The sequence below is a fragment of the Haemaphysalis longicornis genome, unplaced genomic scaffold (assembly GCF_048455015.1).
Source record: "Haemaphysalis longicornis isolate Haplotype H1 unplaced genomic scaffold, Haemaphysalis longicornis Haplotype H1 scaffold_12, whole genome shotgun sequence".
NCBI lineage: Eukaryota > Metazoa > Arthropoda > Arachnida > Ixodida > Ixodidae > Haemaphysalis > Haemaphysalis longicornis.
In genome coordinates, this window is record NW_027526225.1 from 49467063 (window position 1) to 49494081 (window position 27019).

Sequence of the window (27019 nt, forward strand, 5' to 3'; positions counted from 1 at the left end):
TCAGACAGCGACTTCCCTACAAGATCACAGTTCTCCAGGAAACATCACTCTTATCGATCGAAAACGCTTTGTGCGCCGTGAAGGAGCCATTGATTTCTCTGCTGGAAGCAATGGCAGTGCCTCCTGAGACAATAGAAAAAATTTAAAACCAGTGGAGCAAAATGAACCTCCTGAACTGGAGGCAAATATCATCCACGCAGTCGTTCTGGTGTGAAGTTCACTCCTGTAATCCTGTAAGGACGCCTGCGGCGGAAACCTGTTCGCCGAGCTGGCCAGATTTGCCATGTCGATGCTCGTGCTGCCGTATTCAAATGCCGAAGTAGAGAGGACGTTTAGTCAGCTTAAAATACTAAAATCCAAGCTGCGGAACAAGATGAAGCCTGAAACTAGAAACGCCATCTTCGTCGTAAGAGCGGGGCTGAAGCGACACCATAAAGGTTGTTCTGATTACGAACTTCCCACCCGCGGCAGTTCTTAGTGTCATCGGGACATCTGCAACGTATGTGCAACCAAGTCTCCTTTCTGGTCCCTGAACAAGTACCTGAACAAGTTCCTGTAGAGATGATATCAGACGATGACAGCGGCGACGAAGACCTCGATGTGTTTTTTGTTGACCTGTGAGTTCTTTTTTTCATCAGTGTGAACATTTATAACTTTTAGCCTCATCTGTGATGAGGGTGACAAATGACGACCACCGCCGCACTGAAGCTTCAAGTGTTCTAGTTAGACTCTTTGGAAGACTCTTTTATATGTTATTTCAGCTCTCGCAGTTTTTGGGAGATTCTAAGAATGATAAAGGTATTTATCATACGAAATTGCACTGTTTTTCTAATAAAATAGGCCCTAGCGGAAAATTTAGCGGATATGTTTTAGAATCTAGCGGAATCTGGCGGATTTCTTATGGCTTTTTAGTGGATATCTGACGCCCAGCGGTGGCAACACTGTCTGTGACATGGTGCCCGTCACCCCTGCTGTGTTTACCCCCTCTAATCTTTTTACCCGCCGAAAAGGCACCCTCCTTCCCTACGCCATTCTGGTTATCGAAAATGGCGCCAGCATGATCTCCATCTGCAATTCCTCCTCTTCACCCTTAACTGTGCGTCGTGGCGAACCTCTTGAAGGGGGGAGGTTATTGAGCTCATTTCATAAACAACTTCTCGTATGCATCCCATGTTCGGTCACTCAAACAGCTAAGTCCGCTTCTTCTCCGTGCATCTGTTTCGGTCGCCTTCGTTCTCTCCGTAGGCGAAAACGTGGATCCTGTCCAGCACGACAGGATCCACGGAAACCAAACACGGAAACAAGGAAACACGGAAACCAAAAGTCCGGCTATCAAAGATGCCAACGAACCGACTGCCGGTGAGCCACCCTCGTGGAGCGATCTCGCACTGGCGGCGCTCGTGGCGCGCTGCTTGTTCTTTATTCAACACACGCCCATGGCCCCAAGTTGAGCAGAAGCTTGCTTCAAAAAAGCACAGCCGCTGCACTGGACGACGGATTGCCCGTCCTGATAACATGCGCAGAAAACATGAGCTCATAAATCCGTTGCGTCTGGGAAATAGTTGAAGAATGTTCCCCAGTTTCCAGAAGGCATGGGCGAATCGTCCTGTACATGCACTACGTTCCTCACTTCAAGCCTGCAGAGAAGCTGCGCTGTTGCCTCGTGGGAGGATCGGAGCAACAGGAGGTAGGTGCCGTCAGAAGTAATTGGAGCACGGGAGCTGTGGCCGAACCGCATAGGAGCGCCGTGTAGCTGCGCCGGCGCTAAACGAAAGAAGCAGAACACGCATGCGCGCCTGATGCGGCTTCGCAGAAATTATTTGCAGCATGCTGGTCTCAGCGTTGGCGCTGATAGCATACCCCCCTAACAATATTAGAAAAGAAAAATTTTCGCTTCAGATCCCTGTGATTGCGACGCTTCTCCAGCAGCTCGCGTGCGCTGAAAGTATGTGAGCGACGCTGCCAGATACCGCCTCTGCTATCAGCGCCATCGCCGAGACCAGTATGCCGGGAATGATTTGCTCGAAGCCGCGTTAAAAGAAATTGGTTGAGAAGTATAGATGGGTCATCACCGTCGGCAGGCGCGCATGCGTGTTCTGCTTCTTTTGTTTACCGCCGACGCAGCTACACGGCGCTCCTATGCGGTTCGGCCACAGCTCCCGTGCTCCAATTACTTCTGACGGCACCTGTACTCTCGTTTCCATTGACAGCAAATACGCTCCGTTACGACTTGATGGTGTCGAGCTCGTGGCGTGCTTCTTTCTCTTCATTCAGCACACTTCTGCGGCCCCCACGTTGAGCAGGGGCTTGCTTCAAAATAACATCCGCTGAACCGGCCTTCTTATCTTAAGTCCCGATTGCTGGGGGGCAGAAATGAAATGGCGGAGGGTTCATAATTGCCGAACTCCCTCGCGGCCGCGAAACAATTGAATGCGGCTGCCAAGTTGCTAAAATGCAAGCAGCTGATTATCCGTCACGATCACGACGTCTCCTCTTGGAGCTTGGCTAGCGGCGGCATTGTCGCTTCGTGAGCGAGTCGAAGCATCAGGAGGTATTCCAGAATCCGAGGGTGCATTGCTTGTCTCCGCACCTCGCTGCCAGCTTACAAGAATTGTGGCGGCCGAGTTTCTGCGACAGGCCCGTTTTATCTTGTTGGCCACAAATGCGCCGGTGCTAGCTGGCATGGCTCCGCTCTTAGCCAGAGGCTTTAGAATTCCAAATGTGGCGACATTGTCCGTGCCCAGGACGACGCTGTCATCTGTCGCTGTCATCTCCAGTGCATGTCGAGCACTTAGAAAGTAGGCTTAGATTGGCCTCGACAGGACGAAATGCCCGAGACTACAAGTTCTCATTCGTGGATGATGACGGGCCTTTCATATGGTTGGTTTGTTTATGAACCCCTTGTTAAAATGGTCGGACGGTGAGGTCGCTGAACAAGAAGTTCCCCGAAGCACCCTGAATTCCCACAGCTTGCAGGCGGCACGAATTCAAAAAATAAATAATACGCACACTCACAAAAACGAAAACAACAATACAAAATCCAGGAAAACAACGACCGAAACATAAGGAAAACGATTGCGAAACATACCATTTAACACAAAATTCCAAATTTTACAGGAGAACGTTGAGCGTACGAATCCTGTACTAATCGGTGCAAAAGCGTACTTATACATAATTCTGGAAAACATTTTGACAAACTAACCACACAAATAAATTAAATAACGAAATAATAAACTTATTGTTTAAGAATGCTGCCATGGCCTAGGGGGCAAATCTGTGTTGAATGCAATGAAATGGCCCACAGGTAGGCCACAAATTGTTAGAAGTGAACGAACAGGATTAAAAAAAGTATGGCTGATGTGCTTACCCACCAAATAAAAAACGCAAATAAGCGAACCGCGGAAAAGAACTACCGATAGGCGAATAAAAACTCTTGAAAATGGACCACCAGTGCCAGGCCTTTGCAATAACTACGTATTTAGCGCAGTTAACGCCCTTGATCGATATAGGAGTGGTAATAGCACGAATAGAGATAACAGGCTGGACACAATGTCGGAGAAAAAAAAGAAAGAGAAATTACAAGATTATGAACGCGAATTTATCAAAACACGACTATGCAACTTATATACTTCCCGCAACCAGCGAAGAAAATAAAAAGCCGGGAGAAAAATGACGATAACTCAACAGTAAGTGTTTAAAACCAATCAAACTTGTAAGACCCTTTATGTTCACAAGACGGAATAGTTTCCGGAAGTAACATGCGTAAAGAGTATAATAGCGCAAATGAATAAAATTTGGTTTTGTTAAAAACCAAAAATGCAAATTTTACAAAATCAAGCAGTCATAAAAGTGAACAAATAAAATCAAAACTATGAATCTGATCGGCCGCCCACAACAGGGAAGTCGAAAATCTGAAAAGCAACGACGGAAACAAGCAAGTGCTGAAAACCGAGCAATTGTAGAGCGGCTCGAGATTGCACAAAATCTCACACCTGATAAAGATTTGAAACCTAATCGCTATAATGGTGAAAATTACCCTACTATCGAGTAGCAATAAAGAATTACCATGAACAATAAAATAATCAAAAGTATTTGGCTACTCATATTCAAATCCGTCAGTAAACATTCAATGATAAGACACGTCCTAAGAATTCTAAGCATTAGTAGACAATTATCAGGATCTTTACACAATTCGTTTGGTTTTGTAACGGATCTTAGTGTCCCTTTAACGCAGCACCATCCGTCGGACGTTTAATTTATGTGCCATTCGCTGTTCACAACCCACAGATTTCCACCTCATTGGGCATATGAGTACAGGGCGTAATTAACATTCCCCACAGCGACGATGATTATTGATTTACCCGGCGTTGAAATCTCCCGCCGTAAAGCAGTGGCTAAGGTGTTGTGCTGGTGAGTTTAAATTGGGGCAGCTGTGGCTGCTTTTCAAATTGAAGCGAATGTGAAAATACCCGTCGCTCGAGTTTTATGCGCACGTTAGGAATTTCCAAGTTGTCTAAATCAATCCGGAGCCCTCATAGAGCCATGCGGAGAATAGACCGGTCAAGCCCCTAAGACAAAGATACCTGGCGTCGTACCCAAAAGCAATGGGTCGGACTTCCCACCACAACATAATAAAACGCATCAATCTACTCAAGTCACTTACTATAGTGGCTAGCGTTATTGTTAGTACTATTCCCCGCACGGGGCACCTTGAGCAATCTTGGTGACGGTACTGGCGATACCGCGGACCCCGAGCCCCCAAACATAAGCTGGATCCAACCGTGGCGATGTGTTTATAGGTGGAGGGTTAGAAACCACGAACGGTGGCCGTCGGAGCCCAGGTCAAGCTCCGGCGGATGGGCTCCCTGTCTGTTTACCAGGCAGGGAGCTCCGGGACCTCTTTGGCTACCAGGGTAAGGTCAAAGAAGAAAGTACCCCCGTCTCCCTGCTTTTATACTATGCTATATGGCATTTTCAAACCCCCCCCCCCCCCCAAAACGTGATCGGCCCCCGAAAAGGGGCCGCACCGAAGTATCTTTTCCTTCTTTGCCTTCTATCTCACTCCCAAAGCCAGATAACTACCCTCGTTTTTTGATCATTGAATCTGTGGACAAATCCAAGCCGGTTTCCTCCCAATCTGTATTTCTTGTTTCTAAATACCTTGAAGGTATTATCGGAAAAACATATGACGCCAAAAAGCTCAGAACTGGTGAAGTGCTAGTTGAAGTTAAAACTCAACAGCAATCCACAATCCTCCTGAAACAAACCCGCATGGCAGATCTGGAGATCAGGGTCACACCCCACCGCAGCCTCAACAGTTGTCAAGGTGTGATCTCTGAGGCAGATCTCCTAACCGAGACAGAGACTGATCTGCTCGAAGGCCTGAAAGATCAAGGCATGACAGCAGTAAGGCGCATAGTCATTAGGACAGACAATAAAGAAATAGCCACCAAACATCTGATCCTAACTTTTGACCGCTGCACACTGCCCGAGCATGTCAACGCAGGTTTCATCCGTTGTTCTGTCCGGCCTTACATCCCGAACCCGCGGCGCTGTTTCAAGTGCCAGAGGTTCGGGCATGGTACCAACTCCTGTCGAGGCAGAACAACATGTGCCAAATGCGCCCAGCACGATCATCTCTCCGACAACTGCACTGCAACCAACTTAACCTGCCCGAATTGCCAGGGTCCACACGCAGCATACTCTCGCGCTTGTGAAAAGTTTCATCTTGAAAAAAAAATCATTAACCTTAAGATAACCGAAAACATCACCTTCCCAGAGGCGCGAAAGAGGTTCGCCTCTTTCCCCCTGGGGAGGTACGCCGACGCAGCTCGCCGGGGGGCGGAGCGGCGTCTGGTTTCGGCGGGGACCCAGTACCGCGAGTCGGACTTGGTCCCGCCCTCGCCCCCCCCTGGGTTGCCTCTGGCAGCCCAACCTGCCTCCGCGCCGCTTGCTGAGGCAGCAGTGTATGTGGTGGCAACCTCTTCTGTCGGGACCGGTGCCGCTCCCGTCCCTGCCTCCCCGTCCTCCAGTGCGTTGGAGAGTGCCATGGACACCGGGGGCCCCGCACAGGCTTCCACCGCCACCGCACCGCCCGTGCCACTTCTGGTGCCCCCGACACCTGCGGCGGTGGCGGGTGAAACGAAGGGCCCCCAAAGGGGGGCCATGTCCGGTAGGCCCGGTTCGAAGGGCACACCCAGGACATCGGACGATGAGATGGAAGTCGTGCCGTTCTTGCCTGCGGTGCACCGCAAGGAACGTGTCCCGACGCCAAAGCCTCCCGACAAACCAAAAAAGGCGAGAGTCACAGCCCCGAAAGACGACACATAAACACACACACTCCAGTAGCTCTCATACTAAATAATGGGAAGAGAAAACATAATTCAATGGAACTGTAGAGGCCTTCTTAAAAATCTAGACGATGTATACGAAATACTGCATGCTAATCAGCCAAGTGTAATGTATGTTCAGGAAACACATTTGAATTCCAAGCACACAAATTTCTTGAATAGTTACATGGTCTTCAGAAAGGACAGGGATGGCTGCACACACTCTTCTGGCGGTGTGGCCATAATTGCCCGGAAATCTTTAGCCTGCCACCCTGTCACTCTGAACACTGTCCTTGAGGCTGTGGCAATTAGAACAATAATATTTAATAGGTTAATAACGGTATGCTCCATATACATTCCTCCTGATGTTTCACTTTTAAGCTCTGACTTCGAGGCGCTGGTTGACCAGCTGCCCGAGCCATACATCCTGACAGGTGACCTTAATGCGCACAACTCTATTTGGGGCTCTTCTCGCATGGATGCCCGAGGTCGCCTGATAGAGAAATTCCTTACATCTTCAGGAGCATGCCTTTTCAACAATAAACAGCCTACATACCATAACATAGGACACAACACATACTCATGTCTTGACTTGGCGATTGGCTCAGCAGTTCTCCTTCCTCTCCTCGAGTGGGGTGTGGGCACTGACCCATACGGTAGTGACCACTTCCCCACCTAACTCACATACATAGGTAAAGGCCCATGCACTCCATCTTCCCATAATAGGTTCAATGAAGCACGAGCTAACTGGAATACATTTACAGAGACATCGAAACTACACCACACATCCATAGGACACCTACACGTTGAAGAAGCTACCCAACTGCTCACGGCGCACATCCTCGACGCCGCCGAAAAGTCCATTCCCCACGCCTCTGGTGCCCCGCGTAACCAGCGGAGGCCGTGGTGGAATGAGGACTGTAGGCGGGCGCGAGAGGCCCAGAACAAGGCGTGGGGTATCCTTCGTCGGTACCCCACGTCGGGTAATCTTTTGTTGTTCAAACGGGCCAAGGCGGTTGGAAAACGTGTGCGCCGTGAGGCAAAGCGAGAGAGTTGGCACACCTTCTTGACATCCATAAACTCTTACACAGACACACACAAAGTCTGGACACGAATACGAAAACTTAAAGGACAACAGACACACAGCCTGCCCCTGGTTAGTACAACAGGGGACACACTGGAAGCCCAGGCTAACACACTTGCACAGCACTTCGAATACGTCTCCAGTTCAGCACACTACACAAACACTTTCATGAAACACAAAACATCTGTAGAAAAGAAGTCCCTGCGTGATCACAACAAGTCGCACACTTCTTACAATTCTCCTTTTTCAATTCATGAGCTGAAGGCAGCCCTGACAACATGTAAGCCTTCAGCTCCAGGTGCAGACAAAATCACATACACCATGATACAACACCTGCACTCAGACACCCTTGAAACACTTCTACATATATACAATAACATATGGCTTTCGGGGCATATTCCTCGCTCTTGGAGGGAGGCCATAGTAGTGGCTTTCCTGAAGGAAGGGAAGGACCCTTCTTCTCCCGCTAGCTATCGGCCCATCGCCCTTACAAGCTGCCTGTGCAAGCTCCTCGAGAAGATGATAAACAGGAGACTCGTGTACTTTCTTGAGTACAATGGTCTTCTCGAGAGTTGCCAGGCAGGCTTCAGGGCGGGGCGATCTACAAATGACCAACTTGTCGCCCTTGAATCATACATAAAAGACGCTTTCATTCACAAACAGTTTTGCACAACCGTGTTTTTTGACCTTGAGAAGGCATATGACACTGCCTGGCGCTACGGGATCCTCAGTGACCTGAAGTCATTTTGTGTCTCAGGGAACATGATGAACATTCTTGCTAGTTATTTGTCCGAAAGAACTTTTCGTGTGAGAGTTGGTAGCGCATTCTCAAGGGTTCATGTACAAGAAAACGGCGTTCCGCAAGGTGGAGTTTTAAGCTGCACTCTTTTCATAGTTAAAATGAACTCCCTTGGGAAGGCATTGCCACGTACAATTTCTTATTCCATGTATGTAGACGACGTCCAGGTATCTTTTAAATCATGCAATATGTCCATCTGTGAGCGTCAAGTTGAGCTCGCTGTCAAAAAACTTGCCAGCTGGGCGGACAAGAATGGGTTTCAACTTAATCCAGGAAAAAGCACCTGTGTTGTCTTCTCCAGGAAGCGTGGGATCCATCCGGACCCAGACATTACACTTAATGGCGTTTCGCTTCCTGTGAGGAAGGAACACAAGTTTTTAGGAGTGGTGTTGGATGAAAAACTTACATTCATCCCTCACATTAAGCAATTTAAACATAAATGTCTAAAGGCTCTCAACATTCTCAAAATCTTGTCACACCAGTCCTATGGAACGGACAAGCAACTCCTCTTACGTATTTTCACAAGTCTAGTGGGGTCCCGATTGGACTATGGAAGCGTCATTTATGGGTCTGCAACAAAAACGGCACTGAAAATGCTCGACCCAGTGCTGCATCTGGGTCTTCGACTTGCATGTGGTGCTTTTCGCACTAGCCCAGTCGAGAGCCTCTACGCCGAGTGTGATAAATGGTCCCTATATCACCAGAGGATTTACATGGATTTGTTGTATGCCACGAAAATCATGGCCCTGACTAACCACCCTTTTAATTCCACCATTAATAACACATCCTCACAACAACTGTTCTTAAATCATCCATCCATCTCTCTGCCCTTTTCACTTAGGGTAAGAGAGGAAGCCTCTGAGCATGAGGTACCCTTTTTAAACATTCACAAGACACCCATCACTGATTTTATACCACCATGGAATCTGCGCCCTGTGCTCTGTGACCTGTCTTTTACGCATCTTGATAAGAACAGGGCACCAAGAATTGCGATTCAGCAGCATTTCATGTATCTGCAGGATAAATACAGGGCTGCAGAGTTCTTCACTGATGCTTCCAAAACGTTCACTGCGGTGTCTTGTGCTGCTCATGGACCCAATTTTGAAGGAGGTAGAACCATGAATGCAAAGACAAGTATTTTTTCGGCAGAAGCATATGGCATCTTTCTGGCTGTAAATCACATACTTGAACATAACATTCCTAAATCTATCATCTATACAGATTCGCTGAGCGTCGTCCGTGCATTATCATCCGGAAAGTCATCCAAAAACCATGTAGTTAACCTTCTTTTGAAATCAATTATGCTGGCGTATTCTTCAAACCTTGAGGTGACTGTGTGTTGGGTGCCAGGCCACTCTGGCATCAGCGGAAATGAACTGCGGATCAAATGGCCGCCAATGCTGCACTCCGAAACACAGTAAACATAACAACACTTCCTTACACAGACCTCAAGCCACACATAAGACAGCAACTCCGTAAAACGTGGCAAGCAGACTGGATCGAACAGACAGACAACAAACTACACGTAATAAAACCCCACTTGGGACAATACACTACTGACTCACACAACAGGCACATTGAAGTTACCTTAGCTAGATTACGGATAGGCCATACACATGTGACGCACTCGCACCTGCTCACGGGTTCTCCAAGACCCCTGTGTAGCAGGTGTGGGGAGGGCCTGTCCGTAGTCCACATACTCATACAATGCAAGGCACTTGACACAGCACGACACAAACACTTCAGAGAACTCTACAGACAACATATTCCCCTACACCCATCGTTGTTTCTGGGTGACGATGCCATGGTTTCTGTGAAACGCGTGTTTAAGTATTTGTGAGACGTGAAGTTTTTAAACCTCATTTCTTATCATGCATAATCAAATCTGGCCCTATACACCAGCCATCACCATTATCTTTAACTACCCGCCGCGGTGGCTCAGTGGCTAAGGCGTTGCGCTGCTGAGCACGAGGTCGCGGGTTCGATTCCCGGCCGCGGCGGCCGCTTTTCTGATGGAGGCGAAAAGCAAAAACGCCCGTGTGTACGAGATTTCGGCGCACGTTAAAGATCCCCAGGTGGTCAAAATTAATCCGGAGCCCTGCACTACGGCGCGCCTCATCGCCTGCGTTGCGTCGGCGCGTTAAACCCTACAATCAATCAATCAAAATTATCTTTAACTGATTTTACTATGTTCGGTTGACACGTTTTTTTTAGCTTACAATGTCCAGTTTACATGTTTTATACCTACCTTTTGTGGTAATCACTTCTTTTCATTAAATGACTTCTCTGGCGCTCTTTGCCCTCGTCGGCCTTGCGCCATTAAACACAAACCATCATCATATTGTTAGTACTATTATTCTCTACCTCCTCAAAAAAACCATAATGTATGCCAGGGCACCCACCGCTTTACAAAAATGTGAAGCCGTGTAATGAATGGCATTTTTTCCCGCAGCAACCAAACATTACGAGGGACATTTGAAACTGAAGACTCAGTCTACATGGATGTTTGGAATGAAGGTGACGTGCACATTTTATTGACTATCTTAGTAATGTACCCAGGTTTTAGCGCTGCCTATGAACCACAAAGCATATTTTTGCACTGTTGGTATACCCCATATCATATCCAGAAATAAACATTAGCTGACTATAACGGTGGGTGTGGTTTCCAAACATGGAATTCGTGGAAAACAACGTCGATAGTAGAAAAACGCAAAATGTTTTGCTTCAAAATAAAAGGGATATCAGACCTTTCTTTTGTGTAGCATTTTAGATAAACGTTTTATTCATGTCTATTCAGCCTGCTCTGAAAACTGCCCTTTATTCTAAATATTTATAACCACAAGGGTCAATGCATGTTCTTGAACGCAACCTTGATGGTGCCGCAAGAGACGGTAATACTACGTTTTGTTCACGTGAATGGCAGCTGCTTTGATAAATCATTTTTATCTTAGTTACATAGAACAGTGATAGTAAATGTTGTGGGGTTCTACATTTCACACACTAGTGATTTCCCACCCCGCAGCCATCCGCGCTCAGCAAACATGCCTTGCGAGCGCCGGCTGCGGACGGGTCCGTTGTTTGCGGAGACAGACAGAGGCAGGAGGCGGCGAGGGCAAAACATCAACGGCAGCATTTATTGCAATGTGCAAATCAAATATACTGCATACAGACTAATCGTAGGCCATAACGGTAACACTGGGAGCGAGACATTAAACAACGCTAGAGATCGAGATGGTTCGACTCACCGATGGCATACCGGAGCAGCGGAGCGCGGCGGAGTGCGAGCTCGGTTGCAGTCTCCCAGCTCGTCCGGACGCGTCCCATTGTGGCGCGTTCCCCAGGTCAGGACAAGCGCGCCGAAATGTCCGCGCGCTACCGGATCCCCAAGACAAGAGAGCGTCCTCTCGTCATACGACAACCCACCAGACCTCGCCTTTTGGTGGCGCTAGTATTGAGGAATAACTGGTTCTTGGGTAAGGCAGAGGGGAAAAGGGTCAACGCCTCCACCAGGGCGACAATAAAACGTCCGGTCGCTGGCGCCCTCCCGTATCGTTCCCGTCGCGTGAGCGAGGCGCGTTGTGCGCCGACCGCGATGGGAAGCTAGCCAGAAAGGGGTTCGCGTGAAAGTCGCGATCCCCACAATGTACAGTCGGGATCAATATGAAGGTTATCGCGGGAGCAGCGACGGACCGCGACGACAGCGCCTTAGCGTGACACTTTTTAGCTTCAGCCACAACGAGATTATGCTAGGTTAGCTTCTCCCATGGCTGTTCCAAGCAGTGGGCGCACTTCCGCCAAAAATGATAAAGGCCACGTCGTTTCTTTTTTTCTTTATCCTTTTCTCTTGTCAACAACATATTTCACGCTGATACGCAACCTTCTTAGGGTAACTATGCCTGTATGCCGGGGCATTGCTGTGTAAAAAAAATGTAATTTGCTTCTGCAATGCCGCAATCCCGAGGTATCTTCGGTATTGTCAGGTTGCCGAGTAACGAAACGCCGATACGTCACCGAAAAAGGAATGTAGAAAAAAACTGCGGCAGTCAGCCTTTGCAGAAGGGGGTGAGCGAATTTTATGCAACAGCCAAGCGGTGAGGGAGGGCAGCATAATCTCATCTTCCCGAATGAATAAAAGTGCCACAGAACGGCGCTCTGGTCTTCCTTGCTCGGTGCACTCGCGATAACCATCAAATTGAGCCTGACTGTACGAGCTGAAATGGACAGACTGGAAGGTGCCACAAGCAGCCGTCACCCTACTTCATCTTCTAAGGCAGATGATAAAAATTATAGAAGGCTGAGAAGACTGAATATAAGCACTTGTGTCACCTTGCCCTGTGTCCGAATATTTGCACTTGTGTTAGCTATCATAACAAGTTGCAGATGTTCATAGATTGTTTCTGCTTCCCGTTGGGGAAATATTACATAGAAAAAGATTTCCACGACAATGGTTTACACGGATTCACTCAATATCTGTGTATCGGGGAATATTGGGTGGTATCTTAAAGGAGAATGACACAAAGTTTTGAAGGCGACATAACTTGGCACATCGAGTGGTGTGAACACACATATATCATCTGCAGAATATCAGCGGGATATACAGCCTAAAACGTATCAAAAAATCAATTTTAACGTGTGGGTAATGCAACCGAGCAGCCAGCGGAGGTCCTCGCGAGATCGACGGCTACTTGAATGGGGGGTAAATAAGCAACATCGAAACGCGCCACGAGTTTTTGTTGGCCGTTCCCGCACTGCCGGCGTTTTTCGCCGGCTCGCCGCTCCGTCCGGAGGTGGGGGCTTTTGCTGTCAAACTACAAACCATTAGATCGTTGGGGGCAGCGGAGCCGATATTTAATTAGCTCATCGGGCAACTGGCGGCGACCTAAGTTCGACAGCGATTCCAGGCAATCTGTGTTTACTGTTTTTATTACACTGGACGCCACCAGCACGGTTGCGGTGCGGGCGGCAGCCGCAGCCGTAAAGTGGTGCAGTCTGTCGCAGGTAGCTGGAGTGATAGCTTGTTATCGCTCCACTAACTGGGGCTCACATCGCAAACAAAGCTGGAGATTCGAGGAAGGAGGTAATGATGTGATGGCAAATTGCATTAAAAATCGTCATCTGCACCGTTTACTAGAGCGGCGATAGAATACGCCCCGCAGTGTTAAGCGTAATATCTTTAGGCGGACCTGTGGCAGACCGGCCGGCTGCTCCCAGCGCGCGTCTTCCTACCCACTACCCCGGGCGTCGCGCGTCGTCCTCTAGCCGCGGCAACAATTTTCTCTTGCGGTGCCTGCATCACGTCCACGGTCGCTTTTTAATTTACCGGCTCAGGAGATCAGTACGCAGGGCCCTTAGCAGAAACTGACCGCCGACGCGGAATCGACAGTGCTACGCCAGCTCTGCTCTGTGATATCCATCCGACCGTCACGTGGACAGTTTTGTTTATACCAAATCCAACCTTCTATTGGCACCCGCTGAAACCGACACTGCGAGTGGATGCTTTCAAAACTTGTCTAATTAAACAACCGTCGCGCCCTGAAGCAAACGAAGTTTCTACACGTGATAAATAGGTCATTAGCTACTTATCGCGACAAAAAAAAAAAATCAGATGCAAATGTTTTGTATCACTGGCCTTTAAAGAACCCTACGTCGCTTAGAGGGCGCAGCTGAGCCGCTACAACCAAGAGATCATGTTAGCACAAAATACGGTCTCTGCTTCAAAACTATAATAATATGGCGTGTTCTGCTATGAGTACCGATATCCCTGTTTTTGGAAATTGTGACACGAGCAGTTTATTTCTGACAGTCTATTTTTTTCTGCATATGCCTACTTGATTCGGTATGCAGTGTGAGAAGTAGCGCATGAGCTGCACTAGGAGGCCAGTTAAATTTATGGCACCGCTTATTTCCTTCAACAAGGAACACCGTCCACGGATATTGTCCACGCAGGTTCCTCTGACGCACTTGCCTTTGTGCAGTAGGCTACCGGCATCCGGAGTAAGACCGCACAAAACAAAAAGAGTGAACTACGAGTCTGACCGCACGCTACGGAAAACAAAAGATCAAAAGAAATAACTGCATTCGAGTTTTTTGACGTCTTTTGGGGAGGGTCTTTTAGTTCCGAAATTACTGAACCTCCCTTACACGCCGAGCTGTTATGTGCAGAACTAATTGTTCGTATTGAAAACCTTTGCCAATTTAACGATTGCCATTCTGGAACGTGTGGATGGCGCGCTTACGACACTGTGTTTGTGTGTATCAGACACGCAAGATGTGCATACTTTCATCGTGGTAGAAAACTAGGCAAAAACATTCAAGAGGAGGACATAGCGTTTGCCTGTGCCTTTGCTTGTATGTTCTTCGTCTATTTCGTGTCGTCATAGAGCTGTAACAAGTAGCCCTGCTGGCCTCACATCATCAAAAGATCTAGCAAAAGTTGAGCTCAGAATAGATTTCCCCAGCTTTGTTATCCTACGGGGTATCACATAACAAGGGGGGCGGCAAGATCAGAGATCAGCAAAGATAAAAGGATGGTTATAAAATAAACGTACACGATAGACGAACATTTTCACGCAATCTATTTTTATATCTTTAAATAGTATTTGGTACACAGACATGACATGAAGATCACTGCCGAAAACAGGGAACATCGTGATTGGTATAACTGCTTCCAAAAATTAACGGAAGACTGGTTATGTGCAGAAACCAATTGGTAATGTCTCATGGAAATCACGCTGATTGACTATTTCGTCGGGTAGGTTATTCTGATCTTGGATTGAGGAGGTACAAACAAGGTATTATAAGAGGTAATAGAGCCACGTAAGCGCTGAAGGTTACGAGAGTTAAAGGCGACGTGATGCGCGAGTATGAGGGATCAAAAGTGGGACGTAGAAGTCTGCGAAGTTATAGAATTATCTAATGACAGAGGCGAAGCCAAGCGATCTTGCAGAAGAAAGTTTCAGGGCAGGGGTTCCAAGGGAAGCATTGATATTGTGGACCTTTCACATACAAACGATCACTATTTTATAGCCACTTTATTGTACAGGATCCGCAAGTAAGTAAACAAATGTTGTTACGCTTTCCCTTGGGTTTATTTTCTGAAGTCGTGAAATGATGTCGCGCTGAGACGCTGATCATAGCTGTCCCGTCAGCGCAACATGTCGGCGTAGAGCAGGCTTCCAAAGGGTCAGATACTGCGACAATATTGCGCCATCACAAAACTCGCACGCAGCTGAACGAGCAATGCTCACCTCGGATACAACTTGCCATCATGGCGGAACTCCCAATAAACTTAAGTAGTGCCTGGTAGCGGGCTAGTTGGTTATACATTGGTGGTTCGACTGCACTGGTTAAAACAGGAGACGGAATAGAATGGACACATACATTTGACGTATAGACTGTGCGCTGACAGCTGTTTATAGAAATTGAAATGACAATACTAATCTACAAGAAAAGCCAACAACATATAATAGAAAAAATTACGAGATGCCAAAGAAGGCAGGGGAAGTGACGATAAGTAAAAATAATCATTCGTACGAATAGTACAAATAAACCACTCTTCCATGCTCAGGGAAGGTACGCAAGCACAAGTAACCATGCTAAACGTAAATTGGGTGTTTGTAAAGTTTTTCCTTTTTTGTCCTAGCGTAACTGTCGTCCTCATAGTCCATATTGTTATGACGTCTAGCTCAGGTAGCCTCTAATGTGAGTGATGCAAACACTAACTTCCTGACCTCATAATATAATTGACCTATAGCTTGAAACTGGAAGTCACTGCATCAACAAGTTCCATGAATGAACTCTGAGTACTTAGTTTACTGAGTTGTAAGTTCAGATGAACCCGTCTTTTGTTTGCCAAGTGTAATATTATCAAACAAGAAACAGCGATCTTCTAAGTCGCAGAGCTTCACCTTTATCTAGTTTGATTGTTATCCGGGAACAAATAATGCTGATAACGTTGCTTAGCTTATTATGCGTGCTTATGAGTTACTGCAGAAACATTCCCTACGTTATAGGCTATAAAAGCTGGACTGGAGTGAAGTGCTATAAATACAAACCCGTTTTTATGCGCATATTTCACATGTTCATGCTTTTTCCGCCTGTAGGCGACTCGCTGATATATCTGACTCCAATGCAGGCTGGCCTGGAAACAGCAAGTTTCAATCCAGACGTGCGGAAAGCTTTTTTTGTTGTTTGAGAGGCTCCGTGGCGCTTGATACGACAACAGTAACATTGTGAAAAGAAGGCATCGAAAGAATGCAAGCTCGAGCGGGAAAACTGCATGCAAACAGCCAGTAGGTCCGAGTGCTACTACAATTGTAGTGCAACTGCCAAAGCGCTGGTGCCACTCGTCCCGCGGGTAGAAAACTGTTCACAATCAATAAAGGATGCATGATGCTTTAAATATGTGGCTCACAGCTTTGCGAAGCAATATAAACATAAACAATTTAACTTCCGGATGTTCTTAACGTGATGACAGTTCTAGTCGCACTTTTGTGTTTGCTCCAAGAGTGCACGTTTCATACGTGTTTAGAATATAACTCTTTGGTATTACCTATAGCTTGTTTGTGACGATGTGGATAGCGAGATAGAGCATCAAGGCAGGCAACAACCTCGCACATGAACAAAAGTTAGGAATTTCCACAATTTTTCTAATTCCTTGCAAGACAAAACCTGCTTGGAGCTGACGTAAATGTCTGTTTAGTTTTGGGGTGTAAAAAATTGCAGCCAGATCTCCTTCACTCTATACTCTAAGTCGCAAAGTGTCACTCTTACAATGCAGGGTGCAAAATAACATACCATTCACGCCGAAGAAATTCTCACAATTATGTGTATTCTGGCAAAACAGTTCCTTTTGGGCTCGTAACTTGCATGTGCATCATTTAGAAACATCCAAGAAAAAACAAACTAAAAAAGCGAATATTTATGTTTGGTCTCTACAAGTGAACATTCATGGTTGATCTCTGATGGAGTAAGCCACGAGAAAGAAATGTCAAGAACTGTATGTAAAAACACAAACAAAAATATGCTACAGCAATATCACGTCATGTAGTACACGAGCCTGATGTGGCCACTGCTGAAACTGTAGGTAGCATCTTGCAGGCCCCGTAAGGTTACTAGCAGCAAGTTCCAAACGTGGACACACAATGAACACAAATAAAAATCTCAAGAAGTCAGGCAATTTAGCCACCTGTGTCAAACAACCGCACACGCTGTTAAAATCCTCAAGTTTGTGTAAGTGACTGGTTTACATGCAGATGAAAAGCATAATGCATGGGAATGTTACTAACTCTCTTTGTGGCTAGAGGAGACCTTAGCTAAAGGTAGCCAAAATGAGGGGGGGGGGTTAAAGGAAAGCACTGGAGACAATGGCAGAGAAGCGAGGGGGCATATTTGGGCAACATAAACTACCCGTGAGGTGATGCGATATTCCTTGGTGAGAGGTACGAAATACACTGAGAAAAAAACGGGAGCATTAGCTTGACTTGATTGTGCAAACATAGCCATGAACACCTGTCCCTCTCCTGTCCTCCTCCTAGCATGACTCTTTTTCATGACAAAGATTTAACAGTACACAGCAGAGTAGGAAAAGCTGTAACGAACCCACCTTCCTCCGTAAGCATTCCCAGAATTTTAGTTCTTGTTTCTTATCGATAAAGCCAAAAGCACAAACAACGCACCCTTGTATTGTACAGCTACATTCATTTTGGTATTGTAGTCAAGCATTAAGGTTTCTCCAAGTGCACTGTGCTTCCTCACATCCTGGAGACAGCACTTTAATTATCCTTAAGTGAATAATCTGAAAGGGTGCGATTACATGCAATGACATGTTGGTGCACAGCAGTGTAGGCTGTTTAATGAACAACTATACGGTATCGGCTATTACAAATGTATCTTAGAACGGGGAGCAAGTGGGCTGATTGGTGCCTGTTGTCCGTTGCGCTGTTCTTACATTTTTAAACGGCTATTACAGTCGATGAGAAAATTTTCAGCCGTATTGTAATACTGGAGATGCCACAACCAACCTCATTTTACGTCCTGCTCAGGCAAGCCAACACCAGCCTGGCACCCTCAGGGCAACGTATGGAGCTATGTGCACACAGTAGCGCTTTTATAAATAGCTGCGGTTAGCTAGCTGGCAGCAGTGAAATAATTGGATGCCATTTTGCATCTTTCTGGCATTAGGCAACACTGTGATCCCACTTAGCGAATGTCACAGAGAAAACTAATTGAATTGCTCTTATTTTCTTATTTTTTCGCTCACTGAATATCCCTGCTACTACTCAGGGCTGGAACAAACCTACCAAGGTTGTTTTTTTCTTTCTTTTTCGACGTTTGTGAACTTCAGGCGACCGAGCGGGCATAAAAAGCCATAAACAACGTGTGCACTTCTGTGAAAACTTCCGTTTTGAATTTTTGGGGGGTTTTCTGACGCAGGTTATTGTTTCCGTAGCTGAAGGCTTGCATCGCAAAAGAAATATCTGGTCTTGCTTGAGTGATGAACAGAGGGCAGAAAACCAGAGGAAGGGCAAAGAAAGAAGATCCAAAGGAAAGATAGCTGTTATCCCATTCATGCATAAAATCTCGCACAACCTCAAGAATGTTGGGCAACATTCAGGGTTCAAGGTCTTGTTCACGGTACCTGACAAGCTTCGGGCCTTTTGGTGGAAACCGACCTGCGCCGCCAAGCGCAGAGACGCCTTTGTTAAATGCAAAAGTAGCCTTGTCTAAAAAAATTCTCTATCGTGTGGCAGACCCTATATCGGCCAGACCGGCCGATGCTTAAACGTTAGCTTACAAGAGCACAAAATGAGGTCAGTAGCGTTGCCACCGACGGCCAGCTGGCTGCCCATTGTAAAAAATGTATCACGGGAAACCCGTGTCACCCTGTGTCCGACTAAACGACGGTTTTTTTATTTTTACCGCTCGGGCCTTACAAGAGAAATGGTGCAAGTGGTAGTGATTGCAAGGTCCGGTGCCCAATGCGTCAGCAGGTCGTCTGCGGCCTTAACGAAACTTAAGGTGGATTTTTTGTAGAAGGCGGCACGTCACTGTTTTTCTTCCGCCCATTGTTTATATATTTTCCTTTCCTTGCTCCTCTCTTCATGCTAGACAGGCGTGTTTATATGCGCTGGTTCTGCAGTAAACTGTTACTGTGCGTGTTTTTTGTGGGTCAAATAAAATGTCTTTTTCCAGCTACATGGTGTCGTACCTTTAACATTTGTAAGCTAGAAGTGGCATTAAATTATCTTTTGGAAGTATCCGAAGTACCCATACCTGCATGTTCAAATCAGAAGCATGTTATAATTCTGCAATATGGTGATACACAGTACAGTATATTGATTGCATAACATCGCATCAGTCAAACCAATAGTGAGAAACAGCACCATATCCTTTGAATAGTAACTAGGTCGAGAAAAGTACTACGCATGCACAGACATACAGTGCAAGTGGAGCGCATTATCACAACACTGGGGTTTTGACTGCACAGCGGTGCTACTTGTGTGGTGACACCGACACCATTTGTGCGATTTTACTCTGCCGTACGAACACCGCATTTGGCGGCATGGTGTGGGCGGTGTTTTTTCTAGGTGATTCATGAATTTTGAAAATTTCTTGTTGTAAGAAGCAGCATTTCTGTTGCTTTAAAATTCCAGACTGCGCTTTACGCACTTCCTACAACCGCAGACCCAAAGCAGACCACACAACAAAAGCAAGCGCGTCTTTTTGTCTGTTTCGAAGTGAAGGCTAGGGAAGCGCTTGAAGATGATTTGACCTCTGTGCGACGAATTAAAAAGAAGCTATCGGTGATGGGGCTAATCGGCACCGAATCTGTTGTGCCTGTTTCACTGCGGTTGGGGACGATACAGCCTTGAAGCTTTCATCTTCCGTCTCATCACAAGCTGGGAACATTATTTTGTGTTTGCTAATGGTCACTAATTAAATTAACCGGCGTACTTTATGAAGAAGATGAACCAGTTTAGTCGCGCATCCTCAACCTTGGCTGCTTCGAGTGTGTTGAGGGTGCTGCGCATACATGCAATGCCACTTGTAAGGTAATTGTCAATTGTGCGCATCAAATTCTTTCGTCGCCTTCGACTGTTCTCTAATCACCAAGGATGTTCAGTGACAACATACTAAACCTTGACGTTGGGCTAGTTGGTACATAGTTTGACTAACTCCAAAGCAGCGCAGAGGTGAAGATATACGGACTGACAATTTATAGAGAGCGCTCATGTTTGTCCCTCGTCTCTGTGCTGTTTTTTAGTGAAAGCGTTTCCCGTGATCCTATTCTACTTATAATTCCCGCTTTGTATACAAAAACGAAGAAGAAATATTTGAAAAAGAACGATAGAGTTTTTGTCGCCTCAGGTGGAATCTGTGTCACTGATGGCGCACCTATGTTTACCAAATACATACATCGTGATCGTTTCCACCTAGACCCTTTGTATAAGATTGTCATGCATTCAACAGGCCACAGCACCTCACCATCTCTCATGCTCCTTGAAAAGCATGCGCGTACTAAAAATACTCGTACGTAATAAAAAAAAAGTACGTAATAAAAATACTCGTTGATCTATCTCTGTTTGACACAGGGTTAGAGGCGCCAGAACACGCTTTGGTCTGCGTGCGCCCGCAAAAGTAACCTTTCTGCTTGAGAGGTAGACGTTGGCGGAAATGCCATCGCCTTAGTTAAGGCCTCTTGCTTTGGCCTCCCGCCCGTTGCATGGGAGCCAAGTGACCTGCACAAACGCAAGTTTTTGGAGAGGTGAGTTCCATAGCTGAAGAGGAGCCAACAAGATCACAGGTGCGCACGTTTAGATAGAGAATGAGCGGTGTTTTACATTGTGCATGAAAATCATTTAACCAATGGCGCATCATGGCAGATTCACATCTGCCCATCAGACGGGGACGGCACGTTTTACAACTTCAGCAACCACATTTGGAACTAAGGCAGTATGCGTGGTGCAGATCGTGTTCACATGTGCGTGAAACGCAGAGTAAGGGACTGGAGGCATGCAAGCGTGATGTCACATCTGATCGATTATATTGTAGGACATCTCATTGATTCAATTGTATGGTTTAACGCGCCGACGCAACGCAGGTGATGAGGCGCGGCGTAGTGGAGGGGTACGGCTTAATTTTGACAACTTGGGGATCTTTAACGTGCGCCGAAATCTCGAACACATTTGCTTTTCGCCTCTATCAGAAAAGCTTGTCGCGAGATTCTAGCGAAGCGGAGTATTATTTTTATGCACTGTCAGTGCCGTGCGTTTTTTCAGTGTGGCGTTGTTTACATGACCGTATTACGAGCTGCTGTTTCTACTCTTGTCATCTTTGTTTTGCTGTCCCGGAATAAACCGTTGATTTCGGTTTATTTCGTGTCGGCGTCACCTCGTCGTGCGGGGTCAGGGTCGCCAACCCTTCGCACATAAAGGAGGTTCCTTCACTGGCGTCCAACGCGGCTTACCGTAAAGTTTTTTTTATTTTCGACCCCTGACTCGTGCCGCTATGATTACGTCCGCATAGGATGATTATGGTTGCTACTGTTTTTGTTTTATCTTGGCGTTTAACTCAATTCATGCAGGAACCTTAGTCAGAGGGGCTGTCGCTCGAGGGCGCCCGCCAGAAACCGGCCCTGCCAACTGTGCGTGCTTCCCTACATCCCCAAAACCTGCCATCTACCGAACGCAGGAGGACCACACCGGACTACGCACGCGTTCAATCGATTGGAGTCGACCCAACGAACGTTGTGAGTGACTCGACAACGATGCTTGCGCTTATTGCATATTTGAAACTGCTCCTATGCACGCATATTTGGGACAGTTTTTTTACTCACAGAACTTGTATTCTTGGCTAGGTTGTGAACTTGAGACAAGCACGGCGAGGCCAGACAATACGGTGATTACTAGTTGGACGTTCCCCGATCTCCGAATCGCATTCACTACCAAACCAACGTGCGCAAACAGTGTACCCTGATAGTGTTGTGCAGACGAAGCCGGTATCAGACTGCACGCATCCAATTCTCGAATTGATGGCGCAGTTGCTCGAAGCGGACAGCAAATTCAAAAAGCAGCTTTTTTGCGCTCGGGCCAGCAAAACTTAACAGCGCCGAGAAACCGTTTGCCCGAGTGCCACACAGCAACAATGGAAGGTGTCACTGCAGCGCGTCGCTGCAATTAAATTTATCTATACCAACGTACACGGGTTATGCCGACAAAAAAAGAGGTATTTGACGTTCTTTACGTCCGATTACCAACAGGCCATGGCAATTTCGGATGACACACTGATTACCAGGATCCTACCGGTGGCGTTTCGCTCCTCAGTAGCGGCTTAGAGACGACATCAGAAGCCACTTGAAAACATGCGGGAATTTACGAGGCACGTCAAGCATGAGTTGCTGACCTCCGGATTAAAATACCTGATCGAGGATGAGCTGCCCGCACGTAGTAAAGGTGAGACCGAAAGGCATTTGGAATATGTACGCTCTATACAGGATTTGTGCGAGTGCGCGGAACCGGAAACGCCCGAACTGGGAAAGGTGAAGCGGGCTATCTGCCATTGCCATCCAAGATTTCAGCCATACCTCCACTTCCGGAAGCTCTTGGGCTTTGACGACCATGGTCAAGAAGCTTTGGCCGTTAAAGCTTCCATGCAGGCAGCAGTGGATTACAAGCCGCCTCCTCCTAGAGAGACCTGTTTGGAGCCATCCTGTGCTGGGACAAGCCCTGCACTCGGCCACAGCACCTTGTCACAACGGCACGGTCGCGGCCCTCTGGGCAGACTCTATTGATTGACTCGAGCGCCGACAATTTGCTACCCAAGCGATTCCAGCTGCCAGCCAAAAGTGGTAACAACCAAGGGCACTTCGGCAACCGAGGGATCGCAGACGAGATCCAGCCACGGCTGGCCCAAGCCCTGTGGCGCAACCGAGCGAAAGCCGTACAGGTAAACGCGCCCCAGGTATACGGCGCCAACGAGGATAGAGTTTGGTGCGCCAAGCCTCCAAAGCGGTGCGGAGCCACCGTGGGAGATTGATTTCAAGCGGTGCCTTACCCCAGCGATCCGGAGCCTTCATGGGAGAGGCTTTTGGTCCAGCCCGATCAGAGGCACGTAGTGCTAAGGGCGGAGAAATTAGCTAACCCTTGCCTATCAATCCGTGCTGACGTCAATAACGAATTCCTGCTCGCATCACCCGAGTCGAACGACCCCGCTAGGCGACAAGGGGCTGTCCACCGGACGGAGCACTCCTGCCCATCAGCCTTGTCGAGCCCAGAAACGCCATCTAGCCCTATCGTAATGCATTCAACGGGCGCAGACGGCAGCACACTGGTATAAGGGTCGTCCTACCACCAAGGATCATGCTCTGCACAAACCCTGGCGGAACCGAGCGAGAGACACTGCTTGAGATTGCGGCCAGACTAGTCTCATTGCGGTATAAACTGTTGTTCACGCCCGGGGACGCAGCAGTGCGCTGACCCGGTAGCGCCAAAACCGCTAAAAACCCGCAGAAAATGTGACACAGATGGCGGAGGCTGACGCAGAGCAAACATTCCAGACTAACTACCTTTGAGCACGTCGCACCCAATATGGAGGGCGTGGAAGACGGTTACTTGGGGCAGGAAGCACCCCAGGGACCTCCAGCGAAGAATGATCAACGCGTTTTGAGCTGTTGGCCATTGACTCTTCGAGAACACGCTGCAAGCGTAGATAATGCACCCTTCATTACCGTAAAGGTAGTGGGATTGAGGTTACCTGCCCTACTAGACACTGGAGCAACGGTATCCGTGTTTCATGATTTTGTAGAATAACGATGCTCGGCGAAGATCAAATTCCGGCAGGTAAACACGAGTTTCAGAGCAGCCTCAGAACTGGTTGTGCGGATAACATCAGCACAGAGGCTGCGAGGACGGTGAACATTTGAGAACACCACAAAGAGACGTGAGATGCGCGCCCACTCCGGTTCAACCCCAGGCCCTTGAGCTTCCACAAACAACCACAGCTGGACGGAGCCCTACAAGAGACGGTAAATACGGGAGTGGTGAGGGGATGAAAACAATTAAGCCCATCTTCCCGCGAGGGAACCCTGATGTGATGCGACGCATCAGGGGGAGGGGGGGGGGGGGCGTTTGGACTGACGCCGGTATTGGATTGCGTCAGTCCACTCGCTGAAGGGACTGTCGCTTCCATCACGTCTTCATCGGAAGATCTTGCGCGGAGGTATCGTCAAGCAAAGTCAAGTCAAGTGCGAGATCGAGCGCTGGACTGATCCGGCGCCGTGCGCTCCCCCGCTTATATTCTTGCTTTTGAAAGGAGAGGAGCCGGGGGTAGAGTCGCGCGCATGCGCACACATGCGTGCACCCAGAGCAGCAAAACGCACACGCGCAGCTGTTGTTATGGTAATGAGACGGAGTGAGAGTGCGCACACATGCGCGCACCCAGAGCAGTGAAGCGCACACGCGCAACTGTTGTTATGATAATGAGACGGAGTGAGAGTGTTGCGCACAGCTGTCGGAGAGAAGAACGGAGGAGAGTTGCGCATGTGCAGTGAGCGTGCGGACAACGCCGCGACGACAACGGAGGGACATACCCGAGAGCAAGAGATGCATCGCATGTAAAAGCCCTTCGGCATTTCCAATTTTTTTGGCAGATCAAAAAGATGGTACCGTCCCCGTGTGCGTAGACTACAGACACCTAAACGCGATAACCACAAGAGACTCTTACCCCATTCCATCCATCGATGTGGTTTTGTACGCGCTAGGCTCAGCAAAAGTATTCACCACACTCGGCTGTGGTTTAGGATTGCTTAAGATTACTGTAGCTGAAAGGGATATCGAGAAAATGGCATTCACTTTCAGCAGTTGACTATGAATTCGTCAGGCTGCCGTTCGGTTTTTGGAATTCCCCCGCAACATTCTAGCGCGTGATGGATATCGTGCTGGGGGGCGCGAAGTTCAACTACGTGATGCGGTACATGGGTGATGTGGTTGTATTTTCAAACAACCGGTGAGGATCACATTGTTCATTTACAGGCTGTGTTTCATCGCATGCCGAACGCAGGAATCCCAGTAAAGCCACGCAAGATACAAGAGGCTGCCAGCAGGATCGCGCTCCTCAGCTTTATTGTGGACCACGGTTCAGTGCGGCGAAACGAGAAGGAGCTAAGGGTGATCTTACAGTTCCCGAAAACATAGAACGTCAAAAGCCTGCAGCACTTCCTGGGTGTGGTTTGATACTGCAGGCACTTGATTCCAAACTGTACGGACTTGACACGGCCCCTTCATCAGCTGCTAAGGAAGGACGCCAGGTGGTCTTATGCGGCTTCGGGGGAGCAGGCGTTTCAGGCTATGTCAAGAGCTATCGCCAACACCACAAGCCTTCGGTTCCAAGTTCGGGACTGCCACTTCGTTGTTCGATGCAAGTAGCTACGACATAGGGGCTGTTTTGCTACAGGAGCATAGCAGCGAACCATACCCGCAACCAGTCGCCAGCCTACTCTGTCAGCTGCTGAGAAAAACTATTCAGGGACGGAGAAGAGTGTCCGCCATAGTGTTTGCCCTGAAAAAGTTTAACCTGTACTTGGATGGCGCATATTTCACGATACAGACTGACCACCACGACCTGTAATGGTTTGGACGGCGTGAGAACCCTGCAGGTCTCCTCTCACGATGAGTCCTAAACCTGCAAAAATAAGCTCCAAAGTGTAATGCAAGAAGGGCACCAGCAAGAAAGCCGCGGACGTTCTGTCTCGTGCACCCCTACCGGCACAAATGCAACGAGAACAAGTATTCGTGGGTACAGCGCCTGAAAAAGCCTGAGGTACCTTGGTAAGTCGCCGGCGGATGCTAGAAGTGCCGCAGGCCGTGGAGCAGTGCAAACGCATCCGGCAGTCGCTTACGGCCGCAGAGACTGACGACCTTACAGCGGCACGGGCACCGAACTATGACTGCTACATCGAAAGCCAGGACCGAATGATACTGCGGTACGTTCCATGCGCTGAAACACAGTGTTCAGTATCCCTCCCAGGCATTCGTACCAAGGAGTCTAAGGAGGTCCTCTTTGGAATACCACCACCACATTACCTTAGCAGGTCATAGTGACCGACAGAAAACGTTCGATAATCTTTGTCATGTTGTCACATGTCCTTGCCTGAAATGGAGGTTATGAAGTACGTGCCGACATGACCGGTTTGCGAGACTGCGAAGCCAAGACTAGGTAAACCACCTGGCCTCACGAAGTCTGTCGAGAGCCGCTTTTCCTGGCAAATCGCGGCGTGCAATTTGATGGGTCCATACCCAAGGTCGATGAAGGGCAATCGATACCTTCCGGTCATCAAAGATCATTTCTCGACGTGGTTAGAGCAGTACGCCTTACGTAAACGTGATTCTAAAGTGATCTGGGATACTAAGGGATATTTGTTCGCACTCTGGATTCCAGGAAGAGCTCATAACAGACAACGCGACGTCCTTCACAAGCAAGAACTTCCAGACACTTCTTCTGTTGGCCGCTGGCAATTCAAGCAGCAGCACAGCCTTTGGATGCATTACCTGACTAGCGGTAGTACCCGGCGGTGCCCGGGTGGGCCATTATATTAAGGACAGCAATGGGTATAACAAAAGGTCGTTTATTTGTTAGTCGTCATTTTAGGCTACTTCATTTGGAAGTGGTAGACACTCGGGAGAGCCTGCCTGCTGTCAGTACATGGGCTCCAACTGCAAGTGCGTCGTGTTATTGTGAAACGACTGGCACTCATGTTTTACTCCAACTCTCGCTAAACAAATGACACCAAGATGGTGCGCTCCAGCTAGT

General features: G+C 47.8%; 1 long non-coding RNA gene across 2 annotated transcripts in view; it reads left to right on the plus strand.

Annotated features, from left to right (window-relative positions):
- The window catches only part of LOC144161955 (uncharacterized), a 124855-nt gene that overhangs the window by 75541 nt on the left and 22295 nt on the right, over window positions 1-27019 (plus strand). The window contains exons 4-5 of one of the 2 annotated variants that reach the window (XR_013320544.1): window positions 10665-10729; window positions 21798-21962. This is a non-coding gene — a long non-coding RNA (uncharacterized LOC144161955). The remainder of the gene's footprint in view (window positions 1-10664; window positions 10730-21797; window positions 21963-27019) is intronic. The other variant, XR_013320545.1, reaches the window with a different exon arrangement.